At 44.0% G+C, this 13,375-nt stretch overlaps 1 protein-coding gene across 2 annotated transcripts in view; it reads right to left on the bottom strand.

The window, feature by feature from the left end:
- The window catches only part of poc1a (POC1 centriolar protein A), a 93,286-nt gene that overhangs the window by 43,820 nt on the left and 36,091 nt on the right, over positions 1–13,375 (bottom strand). The gene's annotated exons all lie outside the window — the stretch shown is intronic.

Genomic DNA, 13,375 nt, shown 5'->3' with positions numbered 1-13,375 from the left:
TGAATAGGCTTGGACAATGGTGACATCAGAATAAATATATTCATGATTCTGAACCTGAAAATACAGAATTATTTTAGACGAATATGCTTGCACTCTGTCACTGGCTAGATATATTTAAAATAATGTAGGCCACTTTTTACTGGTAACATAAGACTTATAACATAAGCATTATCAGGACCCACTAATATTCCCCCATTATTATACATTATATTCAACATAATATATTGTAGTTTAATGTAGTACTGACTCTGAAAACATCAATTTTTTCTCACAGGGTAATTTTTATTTTGGGTGAACTATCCACGATACATATTGTCACCATCCACGATACATATTGTTGCATTTTTGTATTGCGATATATTGTGACACGATATATTGTTACACCCCTACAAAATATTAATAATCATAATTACAAAAAGAAAACAAACGCCATTTCATTTGATTAGTCAATGCCAGACTGCAGCCATACACCCTCCTGTGAACTGGGACTCTTGATCACCGTGTGTTGCATAACCCTTCTGACGAGACCCAATATATGAGCATTAATAGAGAGAACACGATGTACAGACAGTGATCTACACACACACTACAGTGATCTACACACACACACACTAGAGTGATCTACACACACATGACTAACCGTCTCATTGAAGACTCAGACAACGGGCGAACATTAGTGTCATTCAACATTTCCAGGAAACAGGGAACGAACTTGTGAAGAAACGTGTTCAGTTTTCAGGTTCCTCTAATTACATCTGACTAATGTAACGAGTCTATCAGAGCCATTAGAAGCCCTGGAGAAAGAGCTTCGGCCAGTTACTGTGTGTTTGAGTTTGACATTTACAGCAGCGCCACAGAGATCTCTCCGCCGCCTCTGAGTGGAGCTATTAGCTGAGAACACACACAACTGCAGTCACACACACATCCAGAGTCACACACAACTGCAGATTCACACACACATCCAGATTCACACACACAACCAGAGTCACACACAACTAGGCCTGTCGCGATAATTAAATAACCGTCTGATCGCGATTATTTGATCTAACCGCGATTGTTTCAGACAACCGCGATTATTGCGCTCTTTTATAGGCCTACGGCACAAGGGGGAGTCATGGACCAAAATAAATAGACAAGCACTAATTACGTTTTCCAGCAATATATTCAAAGTCATCTGAAGCCATTCCATAGCTTAATGTGAGGGACAGTAGTATATTTAAATTGTTAAATTAAAGTTCACAAACTCGTCTGCAGCTGTCAATCATTCCGTTCAGCATTCAAACTTTGCAGCTGTCAATCATTCCATTCAGCATTCAAACAGCGCGCGTCGTCCGGTTACGACAGGATACACGGTAAAACTTTCTCCAATGTTACATTGACGTTATAATGCTTGATCTGTAGATAAAGGGCTGTGGATTTGCATAAAATGACTTTATTATGCTGGAGTTTTTTGCTGTTTCTAAATGACTCGCTCGCTACCGTGTGCCTACACAGCACAAGGACTATGAATTGGCATCAGACGCACAATAACTGGAGTTTAAAACTGTGAAGAAACAAATGATCAATAAACTGTTGGACTGATAAACACTAGGATTTGTGCGCTCGACATTTCTTCGCTTTGTGCCGTGAACTTTTAAATGCGCACTTGTGCAGCGCTGCGCACTGTGACTCCATGTTGCATTAAGCACATCATTCTGCACCCGCGATGCGCATACGCGATTTGTTCCGCTCTGTTTTGAAGCGTATCATATTATCATGGTTTGTGCACATTTGTTTTTATTAACATGTTTAGATTTTATTAAATTACTGTGCAGATGTTTTCAAAAATTACTTTTTGCTGCTGATTTATACACTTACTAAGTTTAATAAACAAATTGTCATAGCTATTGAATATATTTATTTAATATTTAAAAGTGTTAACTGTAATCTTACACTGCAAAATGATAACTTACAAAGGATTAAATTCATCACAATTATTTAATGAATGAAGCACAAAGCCCTAAAACAGACAATTAATCGGCATAACCGCAATTATTTTTTAGACAATTAATCGTCAGCCAAATTTCATAATCGTGACAGGCCTACACACAACTGCAGAATCACACACACATCCAGAGTCACACACAACTGCAGAATCACACACACATCCAGAGTCACACACAACTGCAGAATCACACACACATCCAGAGTCACACACAACTGCAGATTCACACACACATCCAGAGTCACACACAACTGCAGTCACACACACAACTGCAGATTCACATACACATCCAGAGTCACACACAACTGCAGTCACACACACATCCAGTCACACACAACTGCAGTCACACACACATCCAGTGTCACACACAACTGCAGATTCACACACACATCCAGAGTCACACACACCTGCAGTCACACACAACTGCAGAGTCACACACACAACCAGATTCACACACAACTCCAGATTCAAACAAAACTGCAGTCACACACACATCCAGTGTCACACACAACTGCAGATTCACACACACATCCAGAGTCACACACACCTGCAGTCACACACAACTGCAGTCACACACACAACCAGATTCACACACACATCCAGATTCACACACACATCCAGAGTCACACACAACTGCAGTCACACACACATCCAGAGTCACACACAACTGCAGATTCACACACACATCCAGAGTCACACACAACTGCAGTCACACACACAACTGCAGATTCACGTACACATCCAGAGTCACACACAACTGCAGTCACACACACATCCAGAGTCACACACAACTGCAGTCACACACACATCCAGTGTCACACACAACTGCAGATTCACACACACATCCAGAGTCACACACACCTGCAGTCACACACAACTGCAGAGTCACACACACAACCAGTCACACACAACTGCAGTCACACACACAACCAGATTCACACACACATCCAGATTCACACACAACTGCAGTCACACACACATCCAGAGTCACACACAACTGCAGATTCACACACACATCCAGAGTCACACACAACTGCAGTCACACACACAACTGCAGATTCACATACACATCCAGAGTCACACACAACTGCAGTCACACACACATCCAGAGTCACACACAACTGCAGTCACACACACATCCAGTGTCACACACAACTGCAGATTCACACACACATCCAGAGTCACACACACCTGCAGTCACACACACATCCAGTGTCACACACAACTGCAGATTCACACACACATCCAGAGTCACACACAACCAGATTCACACACAACTCCAGATTCAAACAAAACTGCAGTCACACACACATCCAGAGTCACACACAACTCCAGATTCACACACACAACTGCAGATTCACACACATCCAGTCACACACACATCCAGTGTCACACACAACTGTAGATTCACACACACATCCAGTCACACACAACTCCAGATTCACACACACATCCAGAGTCACACAAAACTGTAGATTCACACACAACTCCAGATTCACACACACATCCAGAGTCACACAAAACTGTAGATTCACACACACATCCAGAGTCACACACAACTCCAGATTCACACACACAACTGCAGATTCACACACACATCCAGTCACACACACATCCAGTGTCACATACAACTGTAGATTCACACACACATCCAGAGTCACACACAACTGCAGAGTCACACACACATCCAGAGTCACACACACAACCAGATTCACACACAACTCCAGATTCAAACAAAACTGCAGAGTCACACACACATCCAGATTCACACACAACTGCAGATTCACACACACATCCAGATTCACACACAACTCCAGATTCAAACACACAACTGCAGATTCACACACATCCAGTCACACACACATCCAGTGTCACACACAACTGTAGATTCACACACACATCCAGTCACACACAACTCCAGATTCACACACACATCCAGAGTCACACACACAACCAGATTCACACACAACTCCAGATTCAAACAAAACTGCAGAGTCACACACACATCCAGATTCACACACAACTGCAGATTCACACACACATCCAGAGTCACACACAACTCCAGATTCACACACACAACTGCAGATTCACACACATCCAGTCACACACACATCCAGTGTCACACACAACTGTAGATTCACACACACATCCAGTCACACACAACTCCAGATTCACACACACATCCAGAGTCACACAAAACTGTAGATTCACACACAACTCCAGATTCACACACACATCCAGAGTCACACAAAACTGTAGATTCACACACACATCCAGAGTCACACACAACTCCAGATTCACACACACAACTGCAGATTCACACACACATCCAGTCACACACACATCCAGTGTCACATACAACTGTAGATTCACACACACATCCAGAGTCACACACAACTGCAGAGTCACACACACATCCAGATTCACACACACAACCAGATTCACACACAACTCCAGATTCAAACAAAACTGCAGAGTCACACACACATCCAGATTCACACACAACTGCAGATTCACACACACATCCAGAGTCACACACAACTCCAGATTCACACATACAACTGCAGATTCACACACATCCAGTCACACACACATCCAGTGTCACACACAACTGTAGATTCACACACACATCCAGTCACACACAACTCCAGATTCACACACACATCCAGAGTCACACAAAACTGTAGATTCACACACACATCCAGAGTCACACACAACTCCAGATTCACACACACAACTGCAGATTCACACACACATCCAGTCACACACACATCCAGTGTCACATACAACTGTAGATTCACACACACATCCAGAGTCACACACAACTGCAGTCACACACACATCCAGAGTCACACACAACTGCAGAGTCACACACACATCCAGATTCACACACACAACCAGATTCACACACAACTCCAGATTCAAACAAAACTGCAGTCACACACACATCCAGATTCACACACAACTGCAGAGTCATACACACAACTCCAGATTCACACACACATTCAGATTCACACACACATCCAGATTCACACACAACTGCAGAGTCACACACACATCCAGAGTCACACACAACTGCAGAGTCACACACACATCCAGATTCACACACACATCCAGAGTCACACACAACTGCAGATTCACACACACATCCAGAGTCACACACACATCCAGTGTCACACACACATCCAGAGTCACACACAACTGCAGAGTCACACACACATCCAGAGTCACACACAACTGCAGAGTCACACACACATCCAGATTCACACACAACTCCAGATTCACACACACATCCAGTCACACACACATCCAGTGTCACACACAACTGCAGAGTCACACACACATCCAGAGTCACACACAACTGCAGAGTCACACACACATCCAGATTCACACACACATCCAGTGTCACACACAACTGCAGAGTCACACACACATCCAGAGTCACACACAACTGCAGTCACACACACATCCAGAGTCACACACAACTGCAGATTCACACACACATCCAGATTCACACACACCTCCAGATTCACACACACATCCAGTGTCACACACAACTGCAGAGTCACACACACAACTGCAGATTCACATCCAGATTCACACACACAACCAGATTCACACACAACTACAGATTCACACACACATCCAGTCACACACACATCCAGTGTCACACACAACTGCAGAGTCACACACACATCCAGATTCACACACAACTCCAGATTCACACACACATCCAGTCACACACACATCCAGTGTCACACACAACTGCAGAGTCACACACAACTCCAGAGTCACACACAACTGCAGAGTCACACACACAACTCCAGATTCAAACAAAACTGCGGAGTCACACACACATCCAGATTCACACACACATCCAGATTCACACACAACTGCAGTCACACACACATCCAGAGTCACACACAACTGCAGAGTCACACACACATCCAGATTCACACACACATCCACAGTCACACACAACTGCAGAGTCACACACACATCCAGAGTCACACACAACTGCAGTCACACACACATCCAGATTCACACACACATCCAGAGTCACACACAACTGCAGATTCACACACACATCCAGTGTCACACACAACTGCAGAGTCACACACACATCCAGAGTCACACACAACTGCAGAGTCACACACACATCCAGATTCACACACACATCCAGTCACACACACATCCAGTGTCACACACAACTGCAGAGTCACACACACATCCAGAGTCACACACAACTGCAGAGTCACACACACATCCAGAGTCAAACACAACTGCAGAGTCACACACACATCCAGAGTCACACACAACTGCAGAGTCACACACACATCCAGAGTCACACACAACTGCAGTCACACACACAACCAGATTCATACACAACTCCAGATTCAAACAAAACTGCAGTCACACACACATCCAGAGTCACACACACATCCAGAGTCACACACACAACCAGATTCACACACAACTCCAGATTCAAACAAAACTGCAGTCACACACACATCCAGATTCACACACACAACCAGATTAACACACACAACCAGATTCACACACACAACTCCAGATTCAAACAAAACTGCAGAGTCACACACACATCCAGAGTCACACACAACTCCAGATACACACACACATCCAGATTCACACACACATCCAGATTCACACACACATCCAGTGTCACACACAACTCCAGATTCACACACAAATCCAGATTCACACACACATCCAGATTCACACACAACTGCAGATTCACACACACACATCCAGAGTCACACACAACTGCAGAGTCACACACACATCCAGAGTCACACACAAAACAAAATTCACACACACATCCAGAGTCACACAAAACTGCAGATTCACACACACATCCAGTCACACACATCCAGTGTCACACACAACTGCAGTCACACACACATCCAGAGTCACATACAACTGCAGAGTCACACACACATCCAGATTCACACACAACTCCAGATTCAAACAAAACTGCAGAGTCACACACACATCCAGTCACACACAACTGCAGTCACACACACATCCAGAATCACATACAACTGCAGTCACACACACAACTCCAGATTCAAACAAAACTGCAGAGTCACACACACATCCAGTCACACACATCCAGAGTCACATACAACTGCAGTCACACACACATCCAGATTCACACACAACTCCAGATTCAAACAAAACTGCAGATTCACACACACATCCAGTCACACACATCCAGTGTCACACACAACTGCAGTCACACACACATCCAGAGTCACACACAACTGCAATCACACACACATCCAGATTCACACACAACTCCAGATTCACACACACATCCAGTCACACACACATCCAGAGTCACACACAACTGCAGAGTCACACACACATCCAGATTCACACACACATCCAGTCACACACAACTGCAGATTCACACACACAACTGCAGATTCACACACACATCCAGTCACACATACATCCAGTCACACATACATCCAGTGTCACACACACACATCCAGAGTCACACACAACTGCAGAGTCACACACACAACCAGATTCACACACAACTCCAGATTCAAACAAAACTGCAGTCACACACACATCCAGATTCACACACACAACCAGATTCACACACAACTCCAGATTCAAACAAAACTGCAGTCACACACACATCCAGAGTCACACACAACTCCAGATTCACACACACATCCAGATTCACACACACATCCAGATTCACACACAACTGCAGTCACACACACATCCAGTGTCACATACAACTGCAGTCACACACACATCCAGAGTCACACACAACTGCAGAGTCACACACACAACCAGAGTCACACACAACTGCAGAGTCACACACACAACCAGATTCACCACACACAACTGCAGAGTCACACACACATCCAGAGTCACACACAACTGCAGAGTCACACACACAACCAGATTCACACACACATCCAGATTCACACACAACTGCAGATTCAAACAAAACTGCAGTCACACACACATCCAAAGTCACACACACATCCAGAGTCACACACAACTGCAGAGTCACACACACAACCAGATTCACACACAACTCCAGATTCACACACACATCCAGAGTCATACACAACTGCAGAGTCACACACACATCCAGATTCACACACAACTCAAGATTTAAAAAAAACTGCAGTCACACACACATCCAGAGTCACTCACACCCAGAGTCACACACAACTGCAGAGTCACACACACATCCAGAGTCACACACAACTGCAGAGTCACACACACATCCAGAGTCACACACAACTGCAGAGTCACACACACATCCAGAGTCACACACATCTGCAGAGCCACACACACATCCAGATTCACACACACAACCAGATTCAAACAAAACTGCAGAGTCACACACACATCCAGTCACACACACACTCTCACACACTCACACACACATCCAGAGTCACACACAACTCCAGATTCACACACACATCCAGATTCACACACAACTGCAGATTCACACACATATCCAGTCACACACACACATCCAGAGTCACACACACATCCAGAGTCACACACAACTCCAGATTCACACACACACATCCAGATTCACACACAACTGCAGATTCACACACACATCCAGTCACACACATCCAGTGTCACACACAACTGCAGAGTCACACACAACTCCAGAATCACACACAACTGCAGAGTCACACACACATCCAGATTCACACACAACTCCAGATTCAAACAAAACTGCAGTCACACACACATCCAGTCACACACAACTGCAGAGTCACACACACATCCAGTCACACACACATCCAGAGTCACACACAACTGCAGTCACACACACATCCAGAGCCACACACAACTGCAGTCACACACACATCCAGAGTCACACACACATCCAGATTCAAACAAAACTGCAGAGTCACACACACATCCAGATTCAAACAAAACTGCAGTCACACACACATCCAGAGTCACACACAACTGCAGAGTCACACACACATCCAGAGTCACACACACAACCAGATTCACACACACATCCAGAGTCACACACAACTGCAGTCACACACACATCCAGATTCACACACACAACCAGATTCACACACAACTCCAGATTCAAACAAAACTGCAGTCACACACACATCCAGAGTCACACACAACTGCAGTCACACACACATCCAGAGTCACACACAACTGCATAGTCACACACACATCCAGAGTCACACACAACTGCAGAGTCACACACACATCCAGAGTCACACACACATCCAGAGTCACACACAACTGCAGTCACACACACATCCAGAGTCACACACACAACCAGATTCAAACAAAACTGCAGTCACTCACACATCCAGAGTCACACACACACTCTCACACACTCACACACACATCCAGAGTCACACACAACTCCAGATTCACACACACATCCAGATTCACACACAACTGCAGATTCACACACACATCCAGTCACACACACGTCCAGAGTCACACACACATCCAGTCACACACAACTCCAGATTCACACACACATCCAGATTCACACACAACTCCAGATTCAAACAAAACTGCAGAGTCACACACACATCCAGAGTCACACACACATCCAGTCACACACACATCCAGTCACACACACATCCAGTCACACACAACTGCAGAGTTACACACACATCCAGAGTCACACACATCCAGTCACACACAACTGCAGAGTCACACACACATCCAGAGTCACACACAACTGCAGTCACACACACAACCAGAGTCACACACAACTGCAGAGTCACACACTCAACCAGATTCACACACAACTGCAGAGTCACACACACATCCAGAGTCACACACAACTGCAGAGTCACACACACAGCCAGATTCACACACAACTCCAGATTCAAACAAAACTGCAGAGTCACACACACATCCAAAGTCACACACACATCCAGAGTCACACACAACTGCAGAGTCACACACACATCCTGAGTCACACACACATCCAGAGTCACACACAACTGCAGAGTCACACACACATCCAGAGTCACACACAACTGCAGAGTCACACACACAACTCCAGATTCACACACACATCCAGTCACACACAACTGCAGAGTCACACACACATCCAGAGTCACACACAACTGCAGAGTCACACACACATCCAGAGTCACACACAACTGCAGAGTCACACACACATCCAGATTCACACACAACTGCAGAGTCACACACAACCAGATTCACACACAACTCCAGATTCAAACAAAACTGCAGAGTCACACACACATCCAGATTCAAACAAAACTGCAGTCACACACACATCCAGAGTCACACACAACTGCAGAGTCACACACACATCCAGAGTCACACACAACTGCATAGTCACACACACATCCAGAGTCACACACAACTGCAGAGTCACACACACATCCAGAGTCACACACACATCCAGAGTCACACACAACTGCAGAGTCACACACACATCCAGATTCACACACACAACCAGATTCACACACAACTCCAGATTTAAAAAAAACTGCAGTCACACACACATCCAGAGTCACACACACATCCAGAGTCACACACAACTGCAGAGTCACACACACATCCAGATTCACACACACAACCAGATTCACACACAACTCCAGATTAAAAAAACTGCAGTCACACACACATCCAGAGTCACTCACACCCAGAGTCACACACAACTGCAGAGTCACACACACATCCAGTCACACACAACTGCAGAGTCACACACACATCCAGAGTCACACACACATCCAGAGTCACACACAACTGCAGAGTCACACACACATCCAGAGTCACACACAACTGCAGAGCCACACACACATCCAGATTCACACACACAACCAGATTCAAACAAAACTGCAGAGTCACACACACATCCAGAGTCACACACACACTCTCACACACTCACACACACATCCAGAGTCACACACAACTCCAGATTCACACACACATCCAGATTCACACACAACTGCAGATTCACACACATATCCAGTCACACACACACATCCAGAGTCACACACACATCCAGAGTCACACACAACTCCAGATTCACACACACACATCCAGATTCACACACACATCCAGATTCACACACAACTGCAGATTCACACACACATCCAGTCACACACACATCCAGTGTCACATACAACTGCAGAGTCAGACACACATCCAGAGTCACACACAACTCCAGATTCACACACACATCCAGATTCACACACAACTGCAGATTCACACACACATCCAGATTCACACACAACTCCAGATTCACACACAACTGCAGATTCACACACACATCCAGAGTCACACACACATCCAGAGTCACACACACATCCAGATTCACACACACATCCAGAGTCACACACAACTGAAGATTCACACACAACTGCAGATTCACACACACATCCAGTCACACACACATCCAGATTCACACACACATCCAGAGTCACACACACATCCAGAGTCACACACAATTGCAGATTCACACACACATCCAGATTAACACACAACTCCAGATTCACACACAACTGCAGATTCACACACAACTGCAGATTCACACACATCCAGATTAACACACATCCAGATTAACACACAACTCCAGATTCATACACACATCCAGAGTCACACACACATCCAGATTCACACACACATCCAGAGTCACACACACAACTGCAGTGTCAGAGTCAACTCAACTACCCCTATCTATGAGAATCACATGCATCACACAACAGGATTCATGACAAAATAAAACACTATTGTGGTACAAATGCAATAAATTATGAAACTGTTTAAAGTTTGGTTCAGTTGATTATTTAATTAAACCATTAAAACAGAATTTGGGAAAAATAAAACGCAATTTGGGGGGGGGGGTTATTAAAAACTGATAAACATTATTATAAATTTATCAATAATCTTTAAATTGTTGATAAATTCCATGATTTGGATACTAACATTTTAATCTAATCATTAAAACAAAATGTAGATTTTTTTTATTTATTATTAATACAATAATAATTGAGTAAAAATAAAAAACGGATTCAAAAATATAATTTTGGTTAAACTTTTAATTGTTGCTTAAATTGATACATTTTTATTACAAAAATTAATGAATTCACACTTTTGGATTTTTCATCTGACTAATAGAGTAATCGAACAAATAATCGACAGATTAATTGATTATCAAAATAATCGCTAGTTGCAGATCTATAAAATATGAAATCAAAATAAATCCAGAAAAAAATTTAATGGAAAAATCACAATTTGAAAAAAATAAGTATATAAATAAATGAAACAGAATTTGAAAAAATACATAGTTTTTAGCGGCCTAAAATATAATTTTGGTTAAACTTGAACTGTTGTTAGGGAGAAAACAGAGATTCCTTGGTCCAAGGAAATCTCTGCATTTGCAGGCATGATGTTTTACTGATGTAGAGGTGTGTGTTAATGAACCGTGTGTGTTAATGAAGGAGTGGAGTGTGTTCCTCTATCGGCCATCGATCCGTGTGAAAGTGAGCTCAGGTGAGGAAACTCTACACACACACCTACACCTCACCACAGACTTTAATATTTAACCACTCCTACATTTCCCAGTCTCGGCAAGGAGTTGCTAAAAATACTCAATCAATGTTGGTCTGGAAGCCATTATTTAAAGATGAGATTCTGACACTGTGAAGGTCAATCCAGAGCTACACAGATGCACCCAACACACACACACACACACTCACTTCTGCTCTGAGCGATCCACCATTACACCAGTTTACTGCCCAATGTGGAGGGAAAGAACCTCTCAACACAAAGCCTTACATTCAATATTATATGATCAATTGCTGTCAGAGGAAAATTTAACTACAAAGATCAAAATAACTGTAAATTTCCATTAATTAGTTTATCTACGGTCATTAGAAGCAAAATAAAGTTGCAGGAGTTGTGCAGTAGCATGGGAAGACTGATTCACTTCAGAGAATCGTTTTTCAGAGAGTCGTTATTTTGTAGTGTTCCCAGAAGTCCCTGCACAGCATCTACATCAGAAGTAAGACACAGATTTCATTCAATATTGTTGTTTTTGATCCAGATATTGATCAGGAGGTTCTCCTCGTTCACCGTCAGGAGGTTCTCCTCGTTCACCGTCAGGAGGTTCTCCTCGTTCACCGTCAGGAGGTTCTCCTCGTTCTACTCGTTCGCCGTCAGGAGGTTCTCCTCGTTCACAGGAGGTTCTCCTCGTTCACAGGAGGTTCTCCTCGTTCACGGTCAGGAGGTTCTATTCGTTCACCGTCATGAGGTTCTCCTCGTCCACGGTCAGGAGGTTCTACTCGTTCACCGTCAGGAGTTTCTCCTCGTTCACCGTCAGGAGGTTCTACTCGTTCACTGTCAGGAGGT

This window comes from Abramis brama, assembly GCF_963993115.1.
Source record: "Abramis brama genome assembly, chromosome: 23".
Taxonomy (NCBI): domain Eukaryota; kingdom Metazoa; phylum Chordata; class Actinopteri; order Cypriniformes; family Leuciscidae; genus Abramis; species Abramis brama.
This window is presented reverse-complemented; position numbering and strand designations above follow the sequence as displayed.